Source organism: Dendrobates tinctorius, unplaced genomic scaffold (genome assembly GCF_039654945.1).
Source record: "Dendrobates tinctorius isolate UK_male_01 unplaced genomic scaffold, ASM3965494v1 ptg000020l, whole genome shotgun sequence".
Taxonomy (NCBI): Eukaryota; Metazoa; Chordata; class Amphibia; order Anura; family Dendrobatidae; genus Dendrobates; species Dendrobates tinctorius.
This window is the reverse complement of record NW_027361688.1, coordinates 35,753,998-35,778,462: the sequence shown is the minus strand read 5'-3', so window position 1 is coordinate 35,778,462 and position 24,465 is coordinate 35,753,998.

Here is a 24,465-nt window from a genome sequence, read left to right as displayed (position 1 = left end):
GGGCGGATCTTTGTTGTGTCACGCAGACGGTGGAAGTCTGTCTCGGTATCAGTTTGGTGCGGTGTTTAAGAAGTCAATTCGGTGTTTGGGTTTGGATGATTCTAGGTTTGCTTCGCATTCTTTTCGGATTGGTGCGGCGACTGAGGCAGCTGAGAGTGGTTTGGGTCCCTCTTTCATACAGCGTATCGGAGGGTGGAGGTCTAATCGTTATCGGAGCTATGTTCGGCCTTCCGGCGTGCAGGGGGTGTGTCCGGTTGGTGTGGTCCATGGGGTGGATTAAATATTGCAAGTATTGGTGGGTTTTCTTGCGATATGTTTCTGTGAGTGTCGTTTTGTGTTTCAGGTACGGAACCGCTGCTGGTTTGGATATTTGGTCACTCGTTTGTTTACTGGGGAGCGGTGAGAGCCGATGTCAGGACCGACGACAGACAGTTGGGAATTTCCAGATCGGCGGCGGTGGTGCGGTGGATCGGTTTTCGGGGCCTGGTGTGGCGTCGGGTGTTGCCGGAAATTCACGAGTGTGTTCGTTTGGACCGGGCACCAGATGTTCTCGTTATTCATGCTGGGGGTAATGATCTGGCTGTCCGTCCCTTCCGGGAGTTGATCAAGGACATTAAGCAAGATTGCTTGCGGTTGTGGGTGACTTATCGGGAAGTCACGATTGTGTGGTCGAAGATCGTGCCACGCAGGCGTTGGCGGTCCATGAGATCATTGGAAAAGGTCAACCGGGCCAGGATCAAGGTCAACAGAGCGGTGTCCGCTTTTATAGTTAAAAACGGGGGAGTTGCCGTGCGACATTTTGATTTGGAGAAGGGTGAGGGCGATTACTGGTTGGCGGACGGGATTCACTTAAATGCAGTGGGTTCCGATATTTGGGCCCTTGCCCTTCAGGAGGGTATAGAGAAGGCTGTCGCTTGGCGGGTTGCGGGGGTCTCGGGTCATTGAGGTGTTCAAAAGCCCCTCGTTGTGGCGGTTTTGGGGGAGGGGGAGTCCTTGAAGTCGGTGGAAATTGGTTTTGGAGACTCTCTGGGTAGGGTCTCCTTCGTTTAAAGGTATGCTGGTCGTGATCTGGTGAAAGGTGGATTGGGAGTTTTCCGTCGGAAGAGGGCGGATCCCCAAGCAGTTTGTGGACAACATCTATTGGTGTGCTGGTGCTCCCGAGCCTGTGGGGTAACGGCTGGGAGCAAATGGTCGGGGGTTGTCCACGATATTTGTACTATTTCACCACGATCTTGTGGCTTCAAGGACTTCTCCTTCCAGGGTTAAATTCATTGTATTCATGTTGTTTATGATACAGTGTTTATTGTTTGTTTATTGTTATAATAAAAGGCTGCTGTGGCCAAAATTCCAAAAGAAATACCGGTGTCTGTGTATTAGTTAACGCCGAGTTGGGGGTGGTCATTTTATGGTCACGGTGGGGGTTTTGGGGGTAAGTCAAGACGCTTGATATCCCCTTACGAGGTAAATACTTGACAATACCAACGTCAAGAAATGGCCGGAGTGAGCCTCCCAACCCCCCCTGGAGGAGGCGTGGGCGGAGGCCAACATGACGGGGGGTTGGAAGTTAGTGAGGAAAGGGGAAGGGTTAAAGGGGGGGAGCTAGGGGGTATTTAAGGCAGGGTCTGGGGGGTGCCCGCCCTCTGTTCCTGTTGTCCCAGCTCCTGAGCAGTCCCACTCTCCCTCCCTTTTTCTCTTGGATTGGTAGTACGTGATTCTATTTTGGGTCATGGCGGTTTTGGGGGAGGGGGAGCCCTTGAAGTCGGTGGAAATTGGTTTTGGAGACTCTCTGGGTAGGGTCTCCTTCGTTTAAAGGTATGCTGGTCGTGATCTGGTGAAAGGTGGATGGGGAGTTTTCCGTCGGAAGAGGGCGGATCCCCAAGGAGTTTGTGGACAACATCTATTGGTGTGCTGGTGCTCCCGAGCCTGTGGGGTAACGGCTGGGAGCAAATGGTCGGGGGTTGTCCACGATATTTGTACTATTTCACCACGATCTTGTGGCTTCAAGGACTTCTCCTTCCAGGGTTAAATTCATTGTATTCATGTTGTTTATGATACAGTGTTTATTGTTTGTTTATTGTTATAATAAAAGGCTGCTGTGGCCATAAAATTCCAAAAGAAATACCGGTGTCTGTGTATTAGTTGGCGCCGAGTTGGGGGTGGTCATTTTATGGTCACGGTGGGGGTTTTGGGGGTAAGTCAAGACGCTTGATATCCCCTTACGAGGTAAATACTTGACAATACCAACGTCAAGGGAATCACACTGTTATTGCAACAAAAAACTGAATCTAGGCCATCAGAAAGAACACCAACTCCATCACCATCATCAACCCTCTCTCAGTCCGCCATGTCCACCGCTACTTCCACCATATCCAGCTCTCAAGTCCAGCTCACCCTACCAGAGACTATGAGTAGGACAAAAAAGTACTCATCCTCTCATCCGTGTACACTGGCTTTGAACACCCACTTTGCCAAACTAATCTCGTTAGAGATGATGCCCTATCGGTTGGTTGAAAGCGCAGCTTTCCGCGAACTAATGGCCTACGCAGTTCCACGCTATGAACTACCCAGTCGCCACTTCTTTTCTCGCAAAGCCATCCTAGCCCTCCACCTTCATGTGAAAGACCGCATTGTCCATGCACTCAAGCTGTCAGTGAATGGAAAGGTGCACCTCACAACTGATGCATGGTCCAGTAGGCATGGCCAGGGCCGTTACGTGTCCATCACTGCGCACTGGGTTAATGTGGTGGATGCAGGGTCCACAGGGGACAGCGGTGGTGGCACAGTGCTGCCTATCCCATGGTATAGGAAACAGTTGGCTGTAGGCGTTCGACCCTCCTCCTCCTCCAGAAGCGAAAGCTGGTCCACAGAGCGCAGTCGCACGAGCACTGCATCCGCAGTTGACAGTGTTGCAAACGAGGTGTCCCCCTATCGATCAGCTAGTGGAAAGCGTCAGCAGGCTGTGTTGCAGATGATGTGTTTGGGCGACAGACACACCGCAGAGGTACTGGCCGACTACTTTCAGCGACAAACTGAGTCATGGCTGGGCAGTCTACATCTTGAGGCAGGCAAGGTAGTTAGTGATAACGGCTGGAATTTTGTGGCAGCCATAGCCCTTTCAAAACTCAGACACATACCTTGCTTGGCTCACACCTTGAACCTGGTGGTGCAGTGCTTCCTCACTAATTATCCGGATTTAACAGGCCTGCTCCTTAAGGTTCGAAGACTGTGCTCGCACATCTGCCGGTCACCGGTACACTCCAGTCGTATGCAGAAGCTGCAGCGATTGCTCCACCTTCCCAAGCACCGCCTAATTATCGACGTTGCAACAAGGTGGAACTCCACCCTGCACTTGGTTGATCGGCTGTGCGAACAAAGTCAGGCCGTAATGCATTTGTGGGAGGATACATGGGCAGGCACTTTGAGGGCAGACATGGAGTTGACAGGTGTGCAGTGGCCGAAGCTGAAAGATCTCTGTAAAGTCCTTCAGTGTTTTGAGGAATGCACACGACTGGTAAGCGCTGGCGACGCCATCCTAAGCATGAGCATCCCACTTATGCGTCTGCTCATGCAAACTTTGACGCACATTAAGGATCAGGCGTCTGCAGCCGCGGTTGATGAGGAGGAGGGAAGCCTTGATGACAGTCAGCCATTGTCTGGTCAGGGAACTGTCGTGGATGAGGTGGAGGAAGAATAGGAGGAGGATGATGATGGGGATGATTATTTAGGGGAGAAGGATGCTTCTCGTGGGGCAAGAGAAAATGTTGGCTTTGCAAGGTCTGGTACAGGGTTTGTGCGTGACTGGAGGGATGTGGATTTGCCAGAAAGTGCTCCTCCACCCAGCACTCGCAGTGCATCATTGACACCGGGAACATTGGCCCACATGTCAGATTATGCCTTGCAGATCCTAAAAAGGGACCCCCGCATTGCCAAAATGATGAACGATGATGACTACTGGTTGGCCAGCATCCTGGATCCACGCTATAAAGGCAAATTCCAAAACATCATGCCACAGGAGAACCTTGACCTAATATTGGCTAACAAACAAGCTACTCTGGTAAACCGGTTGGTTGAGGCATTCCCAGCACACAGCAGCGGTGATGGTTCTCACACGAGCCGTAGGGGCCGGGGGCAACTTGGCAGCGATGTTGGTGGTGGACACATCAGAAGTGGCGTTGGAGACAGGGGTTTCATGACCATGTTGTGGACTGATTTTTCAAGTCCCGCTCACACGACTGGTAATACTGCATCGATTGAAACAGACAGGAGACAGCACTTGTCAAGTATGGTTACAAACTACTTTTCCCCCCATATCGATGTTCTCCCTCACAGGTCATTCTCATTTGACTATTGGGCAGCTAAACTGGACACCTGGCCTGAATTGGCACAATATGCCTTACAGGAGCTCGCATGCCCAGCTGCAAGTGTGCTATCGGAAAGAGTCTTCAGTGCTGCTGGATCAATACTGACAGAAAAAAGGACCCGTCTGTCGACTCAAAATGTGGATAATCTAACCTTAATTAAAATGAACCATGCATGGGTTTCCAAGGATTTTGTCCCACCTTACCCTGATGACACATAGGTTGCCAGAAAAATAGTTTTCTTTGGTCCGCCTGTTCCTGGGACTTGACCTATTTCGCCTTTAGCAGCAGGTGAATGTCCCACATCAACATATGCCATTTTGTAAACCTCCCTAACTGGGCAGCCTCCTCCCCCCAATGGCCAGGGTCACCACCGAGCGCATGCAACCGTGCGAGTGCCATTGCCCTGGACAGGTGGGTGGGCCGACTCGGCGCGGGCACTGGCACAGGGTCCCTCATAGTGCAATCAAGTGTCTCTGACTGTGGTGGTGCACACCCGCCGTCAGACACACTGCCGTACTATGAGGTGCCCAGTGCCAGTGCCGACGCCCACGAGTGGGCCCCCCTTGCTTGGGCAGGGCCCCAGCAATTGCAATGTTTACCTCTCCCTGCTCCTCCGCTGTGTAGTCTGGGCTGTCAAATCCATCACTGGGACTGGCACTTCAAATTTGGTGAACTGATAGAAGATGATGGTTAAGATGTAGCTATGCCCTGTCCCGCTGGCCGGGATCCAGCTTCAGATGATCAATGGCTTCCATTTCTTATGGACGTCGACTCACAATGAGATGCAGTGGTGGTTTCTCATCAGCTTTAACAGTTTTCCTACCCACAGACGTGTGACATTCCAGCGCACATTTTTAAATGTGCCCTCCCTCTCATGCCAATCCAATTGAATCGCCTACGGCCTGTGGCTTCTGTGTTTTGCACTCCAAAGTTACGTGACAGATCATGATAGGCAGTGAGCACCATGTTTACATCTCTCCCTGTGATCAAAATTGGATGGATATGAGTAACAGCAATGGGATCAACGGTACTGCGATACAGCAACCCTTTCTTTGTGTCCACACACTAATTAATTGAGGGTCAGCATCGCCTCTGAGAAATGTGACGGAAGTTGTTCCCGTGAATAGTAATTCGTAGATTTCTGCAATCACTAGACTTTAGGTAAATAATTGTATGCATCTAATTTCCTATTGCAGAGAGTCTGGGCTGTCTTACTGAGACAGAAATATAAATGAAGATTTAAAAATACCACCAAAAGTGTATCATGATGTATGCTTGAAATACATTTCCTTTTTTCTAGTTTTTAGATTGTTGTGTAATCCATGCAGAGAACACAGAGATTTTAACCCCTTCCTGACATCAGATGTACTATCCCGTCCATGGGACCCGGGCCCCTATGCCCATGGATGGGATAGTACGTCCACGTGGTGAGCGCCGCTGATCGCGGCCGGGTGTCAGCTGATTATCACAGCTGACACCCGGCACAATGTGTCAGGGGCGGTCACGGACCACCCCGACACACGTTAACCCCTTGCACACCGCGATCAAACATGATCGCGGTGTACCGGGGGTTAAAGGGAAGCATTGGCAGGGAGGGGGCTCCCTCCGTGCTTCCCTGAGCCCCCCACGGCAGCGCAATGTGCAGCGCTGCTGCGGGGGGCTCCTTTCCTGCAGGCCCCCGAATCCAAGATGGCGACGGGGGCCTTCGGGGGCCTGCAGAAAGCTGGCTTCCTCAGTGCCTGCAAAGCGCAGGCATGAGGAAGCCTTCTGCACTGCCTGTGACAGATCGCTGATCTGTCACAGTGATCTGTGATGTGACAGATCAGCGATCTGTCACAGGACAGTGATGTCCCACCTGGGACTATTTAATAAAGTTAAAAAAAATAAAAAAGTGTTAAAATAAATTTTAAAAAATCGCCAAATAAATTAGAAAAAAAAAAAAAATATTCCCCCAAATAAATCCATTTTTTGGAAAAAAAAAAAAAAAAAAAACCAATAAAAGTGCACAAATTAGGTATCGCTGCGTCCATAACGACCCGCCCTATAAAACTGTCCCATTAGTTAACCCCTTTAGTGAACCCCTTAAAAAATAAAAATAAAAAACAAAGCAAAAAATAATGATTTATTATCATACTGCCAAACAAAAAGTGTAATAACGCGCGATCAAAAAGACGCATATAAATATCCATGGTACCGCTGAAAACGTCATCTTGTCCTGCAAAACACGAGCCGCCACACAGCATCATCAGCAAAAAAATAAAAAAGTTATAGCTCGCATTTTGCATGCACATTAATTTACTTTTTCTGCTCAGACCCAGTTTCTCATTTGTTTCAATGTGCATTCTGTGCATATAAGGGTGTGACCGCCCTGTTTCTGAGTTGGAAAATCCATCCTGTCTGGCCTATACTATTACTGGTGGTTCAGTCCCTCTGTCCTTGTTCACATTTACGTCACTTGACAAGTGGAAAGGTTTTAAATACAAGAGTTAGGACTGTCCCACAAGGGTTGCCGTGACGTGGCGGGATGGCTTCTACATTATTTTGATCAAAATTATGTTAACTAAATACCCTTATTATTACTATTATTACTACCTTCATGCAATTTTTGCAATATATATTTTTTTTTACTTTTTTATTCCAGGATATTTGTTTTGTGTTTTGCTTTTGGTTTTCTCTGTGTAAAGGTCATGTGTTCATATGCAATTACATTTTGCATGCACATTAATTTACTTTTTCTGCTCAGACCCAGTTTCTCAGGGCCCCAGCATTTGCAATGTTTACCTCTCCCTGCTCCTCCGCTGTGTAGTCTGGGCTGTCAAATCCATCACTGGGACTGGCACTTCAAATTTGGTGAACTGATAGAAGATGATGGTTAAGATGTAGCTATGCCCTGTCCCGCTGGCCGGGATCCAGCTTCAGATGATCAATGGCTTCCATTTCTTATGGACGTCGACTCACAATGAGATGCAGTGGTGGTTTCTCATCAGCTTTAACAGTTTTCCTACCCACAGACGTGTGACATTCCAGCGCACATTTTTAAATGTGCCCTCCCTCTCATGCCAATCCAATTGAATCGCCTACGGCCTGTGGCTTCTGTGTTTTGCACTCCAAAGTTACGTGACAGATCATGATAGGCAGTGAGCACCATGTTTACATCTCTCCCTGTGATCAAAATTGGATGGATATGAGTAACAGCAATGGGATCAACGGTACTGCGATACAGCAACCCTTTCTTTGTGTCCACACACTAATTAATTGAGGGTCAGCATCGCCTCTGAGAAATGTGACGGAAGTTGTTCCCGTGAATAGTAATTCGTAGATTTCTGCAATCACTAGACTTTAGGTAAATAATTGTATGCATCTAATTTCCTATTGCAGAGAGTCTGGGCTGTCTTACTGAGACAGAAATATAAATGAAGATTTAAAAATACCACCAAAAGTGTATCATGGTGTACGCTTGAAATACATTTCCTTTTTTCTAGTTTTTAGATTGTTGTGTAATCCATGCAGAGAACACAGAGATTTTAACCCCTTCCTGACATCAGACGTACTATCCCGTCCATGGGACCCGGGCCCCTATGCCCATGGATGGGATAGTACGTCCACGTGGTGAGCGCCGCTGATCGCGGCCGGGTGTCAGCTGATTATCACAGCTGACACCCGGCACAATGTGTCAGGGGCGGTCACGGACCGCCCCCGACACGTTAACCCCTTGCACACCGCGATCAAACATGATCGCGGTGTACCGGGGGTTAAAGGGAAGCATCGGCAGGGAGGGGGCTCCCTCCGTGCTTCCCTGAGCCCCCCACGGCAGCGCAATGTGCAGCGCTGCTGCGGGGGGCTCCTTTCCTGCAGGCCCCCGAATCCAAGATGGCGACGGGGGCCTTCGGGGGCCTGCAGAAAGCTGGCTTCCTCAGTGCCTGCAAAGCCCAGGCATGAGGAAGCCTTCTGCACTGCCTGTGACAGATCGCTGATCTGTCACAGTGATCTGTGATGTGACAGATCAGCGATCTGTCACAGGACAGTGATGTCCCACCTGGGACTATTTAATAAAGTTAAAAAAAATAAAAAAAGTGTTAAAATAAATTTTTAAAAATCGCCAAATAAATTAGAAAAAAAAAAAAATATTCCCCCAAATAAATCCATTTTTTGGAAATAAAAAAAAAACAAAAAACCAATAAAAGTGCACATATTAGGTATCGCTGCGTCCATAACGACCCGCCCTATAAAACTGTCCCATTAGTTAACCCCTTTAGTGAACCCCTTAAAAAATAAAAATAAAAAACAAAGCAAAAAATAATGATTTATTATCATACTGCCAAACAAAAAGTGTAATAACGCGCGTTCAAAAAGACGCATATAAATATCCATGGTACCGCTGAAAACGTCATCTTGTCCTGCAAAACACGAGCCACCACACAGCATCATCAGCAAAAAAATAAAAAAGTTATAGCTCGCAGAATAAAGCGATGCAAAAATAATTATTTTTTATATAAAATAGTTTTCATTGCATGAAACCGACAAAACATAAAAAAACGACCTAAATGAGGTATCGCTGTAACCGTACTGACCCAAAGAATAAAACCGCTTTATCAATTTTATCGCACGCGGAACGGTGTAAACGCACCCCCCCAAAAGAAATTCATGAAACGCTGTTTTTTGTTCATTCTGCGTCCCAAAAATCGGAATAAAAAGCGATCAAAAAATGTCACGTGCCCGAAAATGGTACCAATAAAAACGTCAACTCGTCCCGCAAAAAATAAGACCTCACATGACTCGGTGGGTCAAAATACGGAAAAATTATAGCTCTCAATATGTGGTGATGCAAAAACAATTTTTACAATAAAAAGCGTCTTTTAGCGTGCGACAGCTGCCAAATATAAAAACCGCCATAAATAGTAAATCAAACCCCCCGATATCACCCCCTTAGTTAGGGAAAAATAATAAAATAAAAAAATGTATTTATTTCCATTTTTCCATTAGGGTTAGGGCTCGGGCTAGGGTTAGGGTTAGGGCTGAGATTAGGGTTAGGGGTGTGTTGGGGTTCGGGTTGGAGTTAGAATAGGGGGTTTCCACTGTTTGGGCACATCAGGGGCTCTCCAAATGCAACATGGCGTCTGATCTCAATTCCAGCCAATTCTGAGTTGAAAAAGTCAAATGGTGCTCCTTCCCTTCCAAGCTCTGCCATGCGTCCAAACAGTGTTTTACCCCCACATGTAGGGTATCAGCCTACTCAGGTCAAATTGCAAAACAATTTTTGGGGTCCAATTTCTCCTGTTACCCTTAGGAAAATAAAAAATTGGGGGCAAAAATATCATTTTTGTGGAAAAAAATGATTTTTTTATTTTCACGTCCGAGCGTTATAAACTTCTGTGAAGCACTTGGGGGTTGAAAGTGCTCACCACACAGCTAGATAAGTTCCGTGGGGGGTCTAGTGTCCAAAATGGGGTCACTTGTGGGGAGTTTCAATAGTTTAGGTACATCAGGGGCTCTCCAAACGCACATGACACCCGCAGACCATTCCATCAAAGTCTGCATTCCAAAACGTCACTGCTTCCCTTCCGAACCCCGACGTGTGTCCATACAGTAGTTTTCTCCCACATATGGGGTGTCAGCGTACTCATGACAAATTGGACAACAACTTTTGGGGTCCAATTTCTCCTGTTAACCTTGGGAAAATGAAAAAATTGGGGACTAATTGATCATGTTTGTGGAAAAAATACGATTTTTTTATTTTCATACCCGGGCATTATAAACTTCTGTGAAGCCCTTGGGGGTTCAAAGTGCTCACCACACATCTAGATAAGTTCCTTAGGGGGTCTAGTTTCCAAAATGGGGTCATTTGTGGGGGTTTCCACTGGTTAGGTACATTAGGGCCTCTCCAAAGCCAACATGACACCCGCAGACCATTCCATCAAAGTCTGCATTCCAAAACGTCACTACTTCCCTTCCGAGCCCTGACGTGTGTCCATACAGTAGTTTTCTCCCACATATGGGGTATCAGCGTACTCAGGACAAATTGGAAAACAACTTTTGGGGTTCAATTTCTCCTGTTACCATTGGGAAAATAAAAAAATTGGGGACTAATTGATCATGTTTGTGGAAAAAATGCGATTTTTATATTTTCATGCCCTGGCATTATAAACTTCGGTGAAGCCTTTGGGGGTTCAAAGTGCTCACCTCACATCTAGATAAGTTCCTTAGGGGGGTCTAGTTTTCAAAATGGGGTCATTTGTGGGGGGTTTCCACTGTTTAGGTACATTAGGGGCTCTCCAAAGGCAACATGACACCCGCAGACCATTCCATCAAAGTCTGCATTTCAAAACGTCACTACTTCCCTTTAGAGCCCCGACGTGTGCCCATACAGTAGTTTTCTCCCACATATGGGGTATCATCATACTCAGGATAAATTGGACAACAACTTTTGGGGTCCAATTTCTCCTGGTACCCTTGGGAAAATAAAAAAATGGTGACTAAAAGATTATGTTTGTGGAAAAAATACGATTTTTTTATTTTCACGCCCGGGCGTTATAAACTTCTGTGAAGCACTGGGGGGTTCAAAGTGCTCACCACACATCTAGATAAGTTCCTTGGGGGGGTCTAGTTTACAAAATGGTGTCATTTGTGGGGGGTTTCCACTGTTTAGGTACATCAGGGGTTTTCCAATCGCGACATGGTGTCCGATCTCAATTCCAGCCAAAAACGTCAAATGGCGCTGCTTCCCTTCCGAGGTCTGCCATGCGCCCAAATAGTGGTTTACCCCCACATGTGGGGTATCAGCGTACTCAGGACAAATTGCACAATAACTTTTAGGTCCTGTTACCCTTGGGAAAATAAAAATTGGGGTGAAAAGATCATTTTTGTGGAAAAAATATGATTTTTTAATTGTACCGCTGTACGTTATAAACTTCTGTAAAGCCCTTGTGGGTTCAAAGTTCTCACCACATATCTAGATAAGTTCCTTGGGGGGTCTAGTTTCCAAAATGGGGTCACTTGTAGGGGGTTTCCACTGTTTACGTACATCAGGTACTCTCCAAACGTGACATGGCGTCCGATCTGAATTCCAGCCAATTTTGCATTGAAAAAGTCAAACGGCGCTCCTTCCATTCTGAGCTCTGCCATGCGCCGAAACAGTCGTTCCCCCCCACAAATCAGGTATCAGCGTACTCAGGACAAATTGCACAATAACTTTTGCAGTCCAATTTCTCCTGTTACCCTTGGTAAAATAAAAAAAATTGAACCTGAAGTATTTTTTTTGTGAAAAAAAGTTAGATGTTCATTTTTTTTTAAATATTCAAAAAAATTCCTGTGACGCACCTAAAGGGTTAATAAACTTCTTGAATGTGGTTTTGAGCACCTTAAGGGGTGCAGTTTTTAGAATGGTGTCACTTTTGGGTATTTTTTATCATATAGACCCCTCAAAGTGGCTTCAAATGTGATGTGGTCCTAAAAATAAAATGGTGTTGTAAAAATGAGAAATCGCTGGTCAACTTTTAACCCTTATAACTTCCTAACAAAAAAAAATTTTGGTTCCAAAATTGTGCTGATGTAAAGTAAACATGTGGGAAATGTTAGTTATCAAGTTTTTTGTGTGCAGTATCTCTGAGATTTAAGGGCATAAAAATTCAAAGTTGGAAAATTGAGAAATTTTCAAAATTTTCGCCAAATTTCCGTTTTTCTCACAAATAAACGCAAGTTATTTGAATGAAATTTTACCACTGACATGAAGTACAGTATGTCACGAGAAAACAGTGTCAGAATCACCGGGATCCATGGAAGGGTTCCAGAGTTATGACCTCATAAATGTACAGTGGTCAGAATTGTAAAAATTGGCCCGTCATGAACGTGCAAACCACCCTTGGGGGTGAAGGGGTTAAATGTTTAAACTGTGCTCTATATACCTGCTATCCAGTGATAATGTACCCTATCTCAACTTTGTACAATCTGGTCTAATCCATACTGGGCCTGAAACCGTCTGAGCCTGCCTGCTGATCGATACACATAGGTTTTTAATGTGTAAACTATGCAACATATATACGTGTTATCCGGTGGAACTGTACCCTTTATCAACTTTCTCGAATCTTATAGAATCCATACTGGGCCTGAGAATGGCTGCAGAGCTGTTAAGCAAGCTACAACAACTGAGGTTTGGACACATAATGTTTTGCATTTTTTCTGGAATGGCGGTTAGGCCGAAATCAGGAATTGCTGTTGACCTGCACTTACTGGGAAATCATCGTTCACGGCGAATTATTGGAATCCCAGATCCCCATCACTAACGGTGTTCAGCGGGTTATCTGCACCTGTAAGCGACAAAAGATGGTCCTTTCAGTGTAGCACGTAGCCCCAGACATGGATAGCCCTGTTATTGCTCAATTGCGCGTGCCAGAGCCTCGCGTATCCCTCTAGTAAGCTTTACGCGTACCGCAGGGGCATGCCGGAGTCTCGTTCGTTAACGGAATAAAGCTGACAAATCGCTAGCACAACTACAAACGGACATACCACGCCACACACACACAATCGACAAAGCTTTCAATGTGTGCATCTTTTTTTGAGGTGGCATGGTTGTGGTTTCCCGGGTGGAGTCGAATTAAGCCGCAGGCTCCACTCCTGGTGGTGCGCTTTTGGACATTCCTTTAAGGTTCAGCTTTGCAATCATACTGCCCCTGGAAAGCAAACACTTTGGCTTCATGGACGCTGTTTGGAGGTTCATGGGAATAACGCTGCCGATCACCAGGTGCCATAATTTATTGGTGGGAAGTACGACAGTTTTCAGATTTTGATTTTTTGGGTTTGGTTTTTACATTTTTTGTCTAGACTTTCTTGACTTCATAAGGGCATGACAAGCCTTGACCTGTGTCTCCTCCACCTCCTCCTTTTACTCCTCCACCTCTTTTGTAAATGTAGTTGCCCTTTTCCATATGTTATTTTTGGCTTTTGAGCATTTTGTCGTCTTTGGGACACCTTTTAAGGTGTTTTGTAATTGTTTTGTATGTGTTAGAATGTGTTTGTGTTTGCCTGCCATTGTTTTCAGTGTGGTTCGACGAACATTCGACGAACTTGCCTCCTGTGCGACGAACCAAAACACTAGCGGGGTGGCTCAACACTAGTCATGATATATAGACGTACATTGTTAATGTTTAAACTATGCTATATATACCTGCTATCTGATAATACTGTACACTTTGTCTACTTTTTATATTCTTGTCTAATCCATACTGAGCCTGGGAGTGTCTCTGTGTGACTGATGGAATATATATGGAGATTGACAATTATCCTTTGACTGAATAGAGCTGTTCGCTTCTGATACAGTACCATATATGTGATGTCATTTTGTGTCTATTTTGTGCCAAATTTGGAAGTTTGGTGGAAGAGGCCGCGGACGTGGGCGTCGGGGGGCCAGCTGGTGCTGATGGTGGTGGTACATCTGCTGGTAGTGGCAAAAGCACAATAGCAGCTAAGGCAGGAGGTGCTGAGCCTGCGTCATGGTCTGTCTATGGAACGCCTGGAAGGCTACCTTTTCTGGGAGTAGGTTAACCGTTTTTAAAGCCGGAGCATGAGGAACTGGTTTGGGCTTACATTGCCGAAACAGACTTCAGCAAATATGCCCCCCTCTTCCGAAGTTTCAAAAAATGCAAGGACCGAGTCGTCAAGTGCTGGCTCCTGGTCAGGAAGTCCTTGTCTCCTGCACCCCCACCCAAAGTGAATGATGCAGCAGGCCACACTTCACATTAGTCCATGTAGCTCTTTCTATCATACCATGCATGGGTTATCAAGTCAAATCGTGAATTTCCCAGTCCAAGATGAATCTGACATGGAGTGTGGGTGGCCAGGCAGGGCAGTGGGGTTAATCGGTACCGGGACGGTGTCTCCCTGGGATGTGTCACAGTGGTGGTGACCCGTTTCGTGGCCCTGGGCGTCCATGCAAAGGGGTGAATTACGTTTATAGGTGAATGATATGTGACGCCACCTGTGGTTTCTGAGTAGATTGACCAGCACTGCAGTGGCGCTTCTCTGGGACAGAAGTTGTGGTGCAGCTAAGATGTAGAAGCCCTGCACAGGTATGGTCATTGTCGTAGGGCACATGAAAGAGTTGGTAGATGGTGTGCAGTGCAGGATGTAGCAGAGCCGTTCGCCAGGCGCAGGAGAAAGAGGACAGGCACAGTCATGCAGTTCCTTTACCTGTACTTGGTAAGTGCCATCCAGGACCCAGAGTACAGATGGAGAAGGAGTTGGTCAGCCTGGAAGCCAATTTGGAATTCTCTCTCTCTGCAGATAGGTAGTGTGGCCTCCGTTCTAGCGCTTATCTGAGGTTCTCGCAGTGCTGAGTTCAATGAAGTTCCCCCTGTTGACTCTCTCTTGGAACTTTCTCGTATGGCAGGCAGCCGTAGCCTTTTCCTTCTGGCTCCCACACGTCGCTGCTGGGGCCTCCGAGCCTTAGTTGGGTACAGAGCATTTACAGCTGCTACTTCCTCCGGTTTCTGCTGCAGGAACGTCAGTGTCCCTACAAACTCAGAGACCGGAATCTGGACCATGCGCTCAAGCTAGGAGTGAGCCTTAACTCTGCTCATCCTCCAGCTCCACTTCTCACATTCACACACTTCCCCTTCCCTTCACAGACTGACCTAACTTACCTCCTCCCGACCACAGACAGCAGCTCCTCAGCAGTCAGGTTCAGAGGTCTCCCTGCTGGCCTGGAGTGGGAAATGTGTTGTGTGTTGGTTTAACTGCTAGAGAGATCCTTCGTTGCTCCCAAGCATGACATCACACTCCCCAGGAGGAAGGTAATGCCATTGTGGCGACCGTACTCCTGGGGGCGCCACAAGTGCACTGAGGCCCAGCCACTACTAGATGATTCTGCTGGTACATTGACCCAGACCACTACATTCCCCTCGCACTCTACACAGCCTGAATGTGACCCAGAAGAAACTCAGGTTACCCTTCCCATATACTGTACCACTTTACACGGTGACAAAAAGGAAGGTGCAGCTGAAAGTGCAGGTTCGGCCCACCCGCCATCAGACACACCGCCGTACTATGAGAGGCCCTGTGCCAGTGCCGTCGCCAACGAGTGGGACCCCCCTGCTTGCTCTGGATCACAGCACTTGCAAAGTTGAAATATTTACCTCGCCCTGCTCCACCGCCATGACGTCTTCCGTGTTTCCTGACAGTGATATTCTGATCAGAGAGCGCAATGACATCACGTCTGCACGCCCAGACTAGTACAGGGATTACCTAGCGAGGAGACTTATTTGAGGAGTCTTATTTAATTGTTTTCAATGTTGGGACAGCAATTTTTGGGGAGCAATATACTCTGGAGAATGATATATGGGGCCCACCATACACTGGAGCATTCCAAAGGTGGACATCAGACACTGGAGCAGCATTAACAGGGTCCATTATACACTAGAGCATTAGAAATGGGGCCCATTATGTTTGGAGCATTATTTGGGCCCATAAGACAGTGCAGCTTCATCCATGGGGACCAACATATACTGTAGCATTATGTGGAGCTCATCATATACTGTTTCAAACATTATATGGGACCAATGATTCTGTATGGTGAAATATATGGGCCTCATTACTCTGTATAGCGCACTATGCGGTGGCCATAATACTGTATGGAGTAAGATACTGTCCGTTTTTGGAGCTATTGGAGAATTTAAAATGGATATCAGTCATGACATGTAAAAAGTGAAGTATTTTTCATTGTACTATACCGCTATTTCTCTGCTGTAGCGGAGCATCATGAGTTGTGGTATGTGTTAAAGGGGCGATCATTGGCCCAGGGCACATGAAAACCTGGAGCCAGCCCTACCCCCCACAAATTTAGCCAAATAACCCCCATTTTTCAGTGCGCAACTAGTATTATGAAGTAAATTAAGGTTGAAAAGCTTCAGTAATAAGATTTGATGTTTTTGGCATTGAAAAGGGCACTGTAGGTGTGTTTCCTAGCCTCCACTCCCTGCCAACTTTGCTTCCCCATTGACTTGCATTGGGTTTCGGGTTTCAGTCGGCCTTCAACTTTTCACAAAAATTGGCCGATTTCGTTCGACCCGACTTTTGCGAAAGTCGGGTTTCATGAAACCCTACTCGACCCAAAAAAAGGCAAAGTCGCTCAACTCTATACCCAAGTATTGTCACAAAAAAGACCCGTGTTTATAGTATAATGGCCTTATCCAGCTCACATCTCCCATATTGTCCCAGTGTCTTAGTACGTGTCGTGCCCATAACTCTTAGACATACATTACAGCGTGGACATGATGGGCAACGATCCTTCAATTCTCCATCCTGTTACCAAGTCTGAGACTTCACATTTCCTTTACGCCGTGGCAGAACAGAACGGAGCCAGTGACCCAACCGCTCGCCACCATTCGTTATCATTGTGCTGGGAGATGGAGCCCTACAGCGCAATCATCACCGCCATCGGAGACAGCAAAACCAGCATCATCCGCCACCACCCCATTGACTTTGACAACGTCACCCACTATTACCTCTACAACAGGCTGATTGACTTTCTGAACAGCCGAGAGATTGTCATCCGGCAGATTCACAACATTGTCCAGAGCTGTCAGCCCGGAGGGGTGGTGATCAGAGACGCTCTATACCGACTTGGCGTGGCTCAAATCAGGACCGAACTAGAAGACAGTGTTTTGGAGGCAGACGTGTTGTCAGAACAGCCAAGTTCTGTGTGATTGAGCCCAAAAATAATAGTATCGAGCAGTACAGGTTCCATACGTTTTCGTACAAACTATGGAGATAATCAGGCTCCTGGAGAGTGTCAGTTCTAGGGTCAAGGAATGATCGGAAAAATTCCTTATATTTCAGGAAATGAACCAAATTCCTATGTTAAGCCCATATCTGGTGAAATAACAGGTCGGTTTGATGCCCAGGGGATGGGCTGGAAGATTTATCTCTAGGGTCCATCAGCAATGGTTTTTTAAGCTCATAAATACTTTTTCAATATGATATTTTGCCTTGCACTGAAGAGATCAACACAGTTTTTAATACATCAAAGTTTTCCCAACTTAAGAATGTAAAAAAATAATATATATTAATTAATATCTACTCATACCATTGCGTTTTATAGCATCGAGGACACTCTTGCCTTTTATTGGTCTTGGACCACAAACATTGACTTATTTCTCATGCATTTATTGAAAAATGTCTGTATTGGTAATCTGTGATAGGGATAAATGGTGAAACAGAATCATGAGTACTCCATCAATATTGCATCCGCCATGTGCATTCCTTGTTTTGTCAATAGAGCAACAAAAACCAAATCAGAAAATAATGGCATCCGATGCAAGTATGGATGCCGTACTGATGAAATATTGATGCATCTGTAGTTTTAGCATTTTCCATTTGCCAAGTGGATGAGAATTGTGCATGCTGCGTTTTTAAACGATTCGCCTATTTTTTGCGCTCATGTGAACAGAAAAGAAGCAGATGGCAGACGGATGAAATATACACTTGCTTGAAAGCAGCTCATGTCCAGGAATTAAAAAAAGAAAATTAGGAGGTTATTTTTTCCAGTAAGGAGAAAAGAAAACTTTAAAGGGATAATAATGTGTTCTTACATGACTGCAGACTTGTGAATCCTCGCATTGTGCACACGGCGCACCTTGAGGATTCTCTGGCCATGCGTGCTTGACCTCAAGCATGCGACATGCTGAATACCATCTAGTCGGAATGTGGCCAGAAGTATACACATGACCTCCCACTCCCAGCATCGGAGAATCCTCACAGTGCGCAGTGTACACATAAAGTGACTGCAAACATCCGCTATAAATGTCTCGTCCTCATCCATTCTATGCCTAAAAATTCCCTTTTATTCTGCTTTTTGACAACAATGGATGACAAACAGCGAGGCTAAGGCCTGTTTCACACTTCAGTTTTTTGCAATCAGTCAAAATCCGCCAAAATTTGAAAATGGCGGATCCCCGTTTCTTGTGGCGGATCCGCCATTTTTTCCCATTGGGATACATTAGTGGCGGATTTTGGCGGATGGCCATCCGTTGCGTCCGCTATTCGGCGGATCCGCCAAATTCCTGGCGGACTCTGTCTGAGGTGGACGGAGCTTGCAACGTTTTTTTGCGCCGTCAAAATGGCGGATGACGGCGGACCCGCCGTCGTCCACCATGTAGTAGAATGGGCGCCTATGTGCGGCGGATCCGCCGGGATCCACTATTTTGCGAAATCCGCCGGCGGAATCCGCTAAATCGCATTGAGCATGCTCAGAAAAAAAGATACTTTTCCAGACAGTCCCAAAACTATATAAGGTGGGCTAATTAATCATTGGGCCCAGACATCCGGCACCAGCCAGACTGACAACATGGAGCCAGCCAGACAGCACCTGCCCAGCACCTGCCCAGCAGAAACACCACAGCTGAAAAGAGACAGAGCCTGCCATACCCCAGCTGCAAGAGACCTGCCCAGCTGCCCAGCCACAAGCCAGGACAGAGAGAGGCCTGCTACCAAGCCACCAAAGCCTGCAATTGTGTGAGTATTAAAACTATTATTGTGGGGCATGTCTGTGTGTGTCTGTGGCTTGTCTGCCTGTGTGTGGCCTGTCCGTGTGTGTGTGGTCTGTGTTTGTGTGTATGTGTGGTCTGCCTTCCTGCATGTATGGTCGTGGCCTCCCAGTGCTGCATGTCTGAGTGTGTGTGTGTGTATTATTATTATCCTTTTTTTATACTTTAATTTTTTTTCTATTGCATGTGTACTGCATTTCATTTTCATACTACTGATATTTTATTTTAATATTTGTAAGTATGCTGGGATTGTGTTCTGTGTGCATTGTATGTGGTGTAACTGGTATTGTACGTGGTGTAATTGGGCCCAGACATCCGGCACCAGCCACACTGAAGACACAGATCCAGACATCCGGCACCAGCCAGACTGATAGGAGACCGAGCTAGAGCTATAAAACCTGCCTGCCCAGCTGCAATTTTTCCACCTGCAAGACCCCTGGAGCATGTCTGTAGGCTTGTCTGTGTGTGGCCTGTCTGTATTTGTGTGGCTTGTCTGTGTGTGTGTGGTCTGCCTTCCTGCATGTATGTTCGTGGCCTCCTAGTGTTGCATGTCTGTGTGTGTGTGTGTATTTTTATTATCCTTTTTTTTGTCATATTTTAATTTTTTTTCTGTTGCATGTGTACTGAATTGCATTTTCATATTTGCAATTGTGGTGTGATTGTTTTGTGTGTTGTATATCACTGTTTTTTTATTTTTCATTTATTGTGGTATTTCAAATAAAGAGCAGAGTAGCTCCTACTTGTGTATAAAAAAAATAACCAAACAAAAAATGTAATGAAAACTTTTTAAAAACTGTCCGTAGTATTATTTTAAAAACAGGTAAAATTAACTATGGGTATATGTACAAAAAAGGTACATACAGTGTTGGTTTTTGGTATACAAGTGTGGTTATACTCTCGGTGAGAGTTGGGGAATTTACACATGAAAACACTTTATACTCTCGGTGAGAGTTGGGGAATTTACACTTGAAAACATTAGGTTATACTCTCGGTGAGAGTTGGGGAATTTACACATGAAAACACTTTATACTCTCGGTGAGAGTTGGGGAATTTACACTTGAAAACATTAGGTTATACTCTCGGTGAGAGTTGGGGAATTTACACATGAAAACATTAGGCTATACTCTCGGTGAGAGTTGGGGAATTTACACATGAAAACACTTTATACTCTCGGTGAGAGTTGGGGAATTTACACATGAAAACTTTAGGTTATACTCTCGGTGAGAGTTGGGGAATTTACACATGAAAACATATACTCGGTGAGAGTTGGGGAATTTACACATGGAAACATTAGGTTATACTCTCGGTGAGAGTTGGGGAATTACACATGAAAACATTAGGTTATACTCTCGGTGAGAGTTGGGGAATTACACATGAAAACACTTGGTTACTCTTGGTGAGAGTTGGGGAATACAGTATAGTGAAAGATTCTCAGGGAATTTACACACATGCAAACACTTCAAAGTGTGGGTATACTCAGTTTCAGGGAATTACACACATAAATAACAATGAAGATTTTTCTTGCTATGTTATTAAAATTTTCTTTTATACTTGCAGATCAGTTGAGAAAGAACTGCAGAGCCGCAGCAGCAACACCGCAGCAAACCCTACAGGTCGCAGCATAACCACGTAGGAAAACACTTCAGTTTTCCAAGTAAGTATAAAGACCTGAAAGCTTATTTAATCCTTTGTATAGTAGCTAAACAAGTGTCTTTATACTTACAGATCCAGCCAGAAGTACCGCAACCGATCCAGCCAGGAAGGCCGCAGCAGGACCGCAAGACAGACCGCAGGAATGTCTTCTTCTGACAGCTCCCCCTCACATCATCAGCGAACTGAGGTAAATAGTGTTTTGTGTTTTTTTAATCTTAATTTTTGGCGTATTTTTCCTTTTTTTGTTTTTTTAACCCTATATGCATGTATTATGATTTCTCAGGAAGCTGAAGCTGAGGAGCTGGTAGGAGGAGACATGCAGGGTGGAAAAATGCAAGGAGGGGGCGCGCAGAGTGTAAGTTGAGCACATACAGATATACATACATAATGCTACACCCAACACAAACATTCATCACAGCGTGCACACACACTAACTACGCATCCATCCAAACCAAATTTTTTTTTTTACAGTCTTCACAATCTGGTGCCTGCACTAGAGCGACTCCCAGGACATCCCAGCGTCGTCGAGGTGGTGCCTCTGGTGGTCGGCAAACGGTAAGTAACCCTATTTGGATAATTGAGTAATGAACATCATGTGTTTGAATAGAATGTAATTTTTTTTTTGTTATTTTTTTTCTTCACAGGTTTCACAGCGTGCTCTCCGGAGACCAATCAAGGAGGGTCTCGTAATAGACACGGACGACCTCATCCATGAGGTTGAAACACGGGAGCCGCTGTGGAACATGGCAAACTGTTTGCATGCTGACCAACCTACCACCCGACTGCTCTGGGATGAGGTGTGTTCCGTGGTTGTAGACAACTGGGAGGAGCTCAATGCAAGGGCCAGGGATTTAGTGCGTAAGTATTCCAATTTCAGTAACTTATATTCCAGCATGTGAAGTGTTGAATGCTAAACACTTTGTTTTTTTTCTTCACAGGTGACAGGGTTATCACACGGTGGCGGTCGCTCAGGGATCGCTTCAAGAGGGACTTCAACAAGGAGATGCAGGCCCCGAGTGGATCGGGAGGACGCCGGAGAACCCAGTATAAAAACTACCGAGCCCTGGGGTTCCTCCTGTCGACAATGGTGTCCAGAAGGTAAGTATTCCACAAACCATTTCTGTAGTACAAATGTTTACATGTTTAACCATTTTTTTTTCAGCACAGTTAAATTAAATATCAATATCTTTAATATATTTTTTTTCTTTTTTTTTAGCACCGTCTGCAGCACTCGGGAGCCTGCGTCTGAGTTGCCTCCCTCTGGAGTGATCCCTTGTGAGACCGCCTCCGGTGACCACATCGATGGTATCCAACCCCTCTCTACCTTCCCTCTTGTCTCGTTCCTCTATCCCCTTCACCAGCACTGGAGCAGCAGGGCAGACTTCATCACATGAAGCTGCTGGTGACGACTTGTACCCTGTTCCCCACCCCTCAGACACTGCCGCAACATCTCGACCAACTTATGGTTCTGGCCAGCAGCGTCTGAGGAGTCAGGAAAGGATGACCTTGTCTGACTGTTTGAGTCTGAACTCATCTGTCCAGCATGGTTTCCACACTTGTGGACAACAGTTATCTTCTGGGTTGACCATGATCAATCAAAGTATCATGGAACTCAGAAGGTACATGGAACAGATGAATTTAGAGTCAAACCAGACGCCGAGACATATTTTTTTCCAATCCGTTGTCCGGCAAATGGAAGGTTTAAGTACTCACCAACAGATGCGTGTGATGCAAGCCTGTCACAATGCTCTAGTGGAAGTATTGTCAGAAGCATCCCAACATCCCCCTGTCCATCCTCCCTCTGACCATCCTCCCTCTGTCCATCTTCCCTCTGTCCATCCTTCCCCTGTCTATCCTTCCACCGTCCATCCTTCCCCGTCCATCCTTCCACCACCATCCATCCTACAACCATCCCTCCTCCTACCACTCCCTCTCCTTGCTCTAGTTCCCCATTCCATTCTTTCCAATACCTTCCTTCCCCATTGCATTATACCCCAATGCCCTCACCATACCCACCCCCACATACACCTTCAATGTACCCACAAACCTCGTCTATCCATCCACTCCCGTCCTAACCTCATGTTTTCAACCCCCCTTACACTTTAGATCCTCACCAACTACCTTCCCAGTCCTGCCCCCCTCGATGTGGTCAACCCTGTTAACCAATCCAATAGTATCTCCACCCAACAGTATCAGCATCTGTAATGGTGATTTTAAAAAAAAAATACCAAAAAAAAGGTGTAAAATATATACCAAAAAAAGTTTTAAAAAATGTAACAAAAAAAAGGTATATAAATACCAAAAAAAAGGTTTAAAATAAATAACTTAGAAAAATTACACAAATAAACAAAGTTTTTTTTTATCAAAGAACTTTATTGTTTACTTTCTTTTTTGTTCTTTATTTCTTGGTAAAGGTTCAAAGTACACCGGTGATGTAAAAGGTAAACAAAACACAACACTTGGTAACACAACACTTGGTAACATTTCACAGTGTAAAAGGTAAAAAAAACAATACTAGGTAACACAACGCTTGGTAACCCAACACTTGGTAACATTTCACAGTACACCAGTGGTGTAAAAGGTAAAAAAAACACAACACTTATTACCCACAATTGGTATGGTATATTAAAAAAAAAATTATACCATGTCATCTTGCCAGTCAAGTTGTCCCTGTGGTGTCAGAAAATAATCTGCAAAGGTTTCCCTCATTCTTGCCACTGACCCAGTACTCCGAAAAGTTGGCTGCTGATAATCCCACAAGGTGGTTTCAGAAATATTTTCTTCTATGGAAACAGGTTCCTTTGAAAGTACAAAGTTGTGCAGGATGACACACGCCTTCACCATCTCATCCACAGTCTCTGTTTTCATTTTTATGGCCGTTAACAGGACTCTCCATTTTGCAGTTAAAATGCCAAAAGCGCACTCCACCACTCTTTGCGCTCTGGTCAATCGATAGTTATATATTTTTTTGCGGTGTGTCAATCCACGACTACCATATGGCTTGAGTAGGTGTTCAGAAAGCTGAATAGCGTCGTCACCAACACACACAAATGGCATTGGTGGGCCTGTTGTTCCAGGGAGTGGTCTTGGAGGTGGGAAGTTAAAATTGTCTCCATACAAACGACGGCCCATGGCGGACATCTTGAAGACCTGAGAGGCATTTGAACGACCATATGCACCAATGTCCAAGGCAATGAATTTGCAGTTTGCGTCCGAAATGGCCATAAGGACAATAGAAAAGTATTTCTTATAGTTGTAAAACTCTGAACCAGATCCAATGGGTTTCACAATCCGAATATGCTTGCCATCCACGGCCCCAATGCAATTTGGAAACTGGCAGATTTGTTGAAACTTGTCGGCAATCTCCAGCCACCTCTCCTGTGTTGGCTCTGGGATGTATTCCTCCTGTAGAGAATCCCACAATGCCCGGCAGGTCTGTTGGATAATTCCAGATATAGTTGAAATCCCAATCCGGAACTGGTAATGGAGGGATGTGAATGATTCTCCAGTTGCCAGGAATCTGGTAAAAAAAAGAGAAAAAAGTAAAATTAATACAAACTACAAGCCAAATCATAACAATAAAAGCATGCAGAATCTGAAACATTTTAAAAAGTAGATAAATTACCGAAGGGTCACCATCAAACGCTCCGCCGATGATATAGAAAACCGCATGTAGGTGTCCCTTCTCCGGATTTGTTCTCCAACACGCACAACCAATATCTCGAACAATTCCTGCCTCATGCGCACATAGTTGAAGAACTTTTCAGGATTATCCTTCAATTCCAGGTATAGTGTGGAAAACACGCCACGAGTAAACCTCTGCGCATTAATTGGATGAATCCACTGCCGTTGTGTCCTCAGACGCAGGATTCACAGTCTTCTTTTCTCCCTCTGGAGAGCAATAATTGCCAACCGAT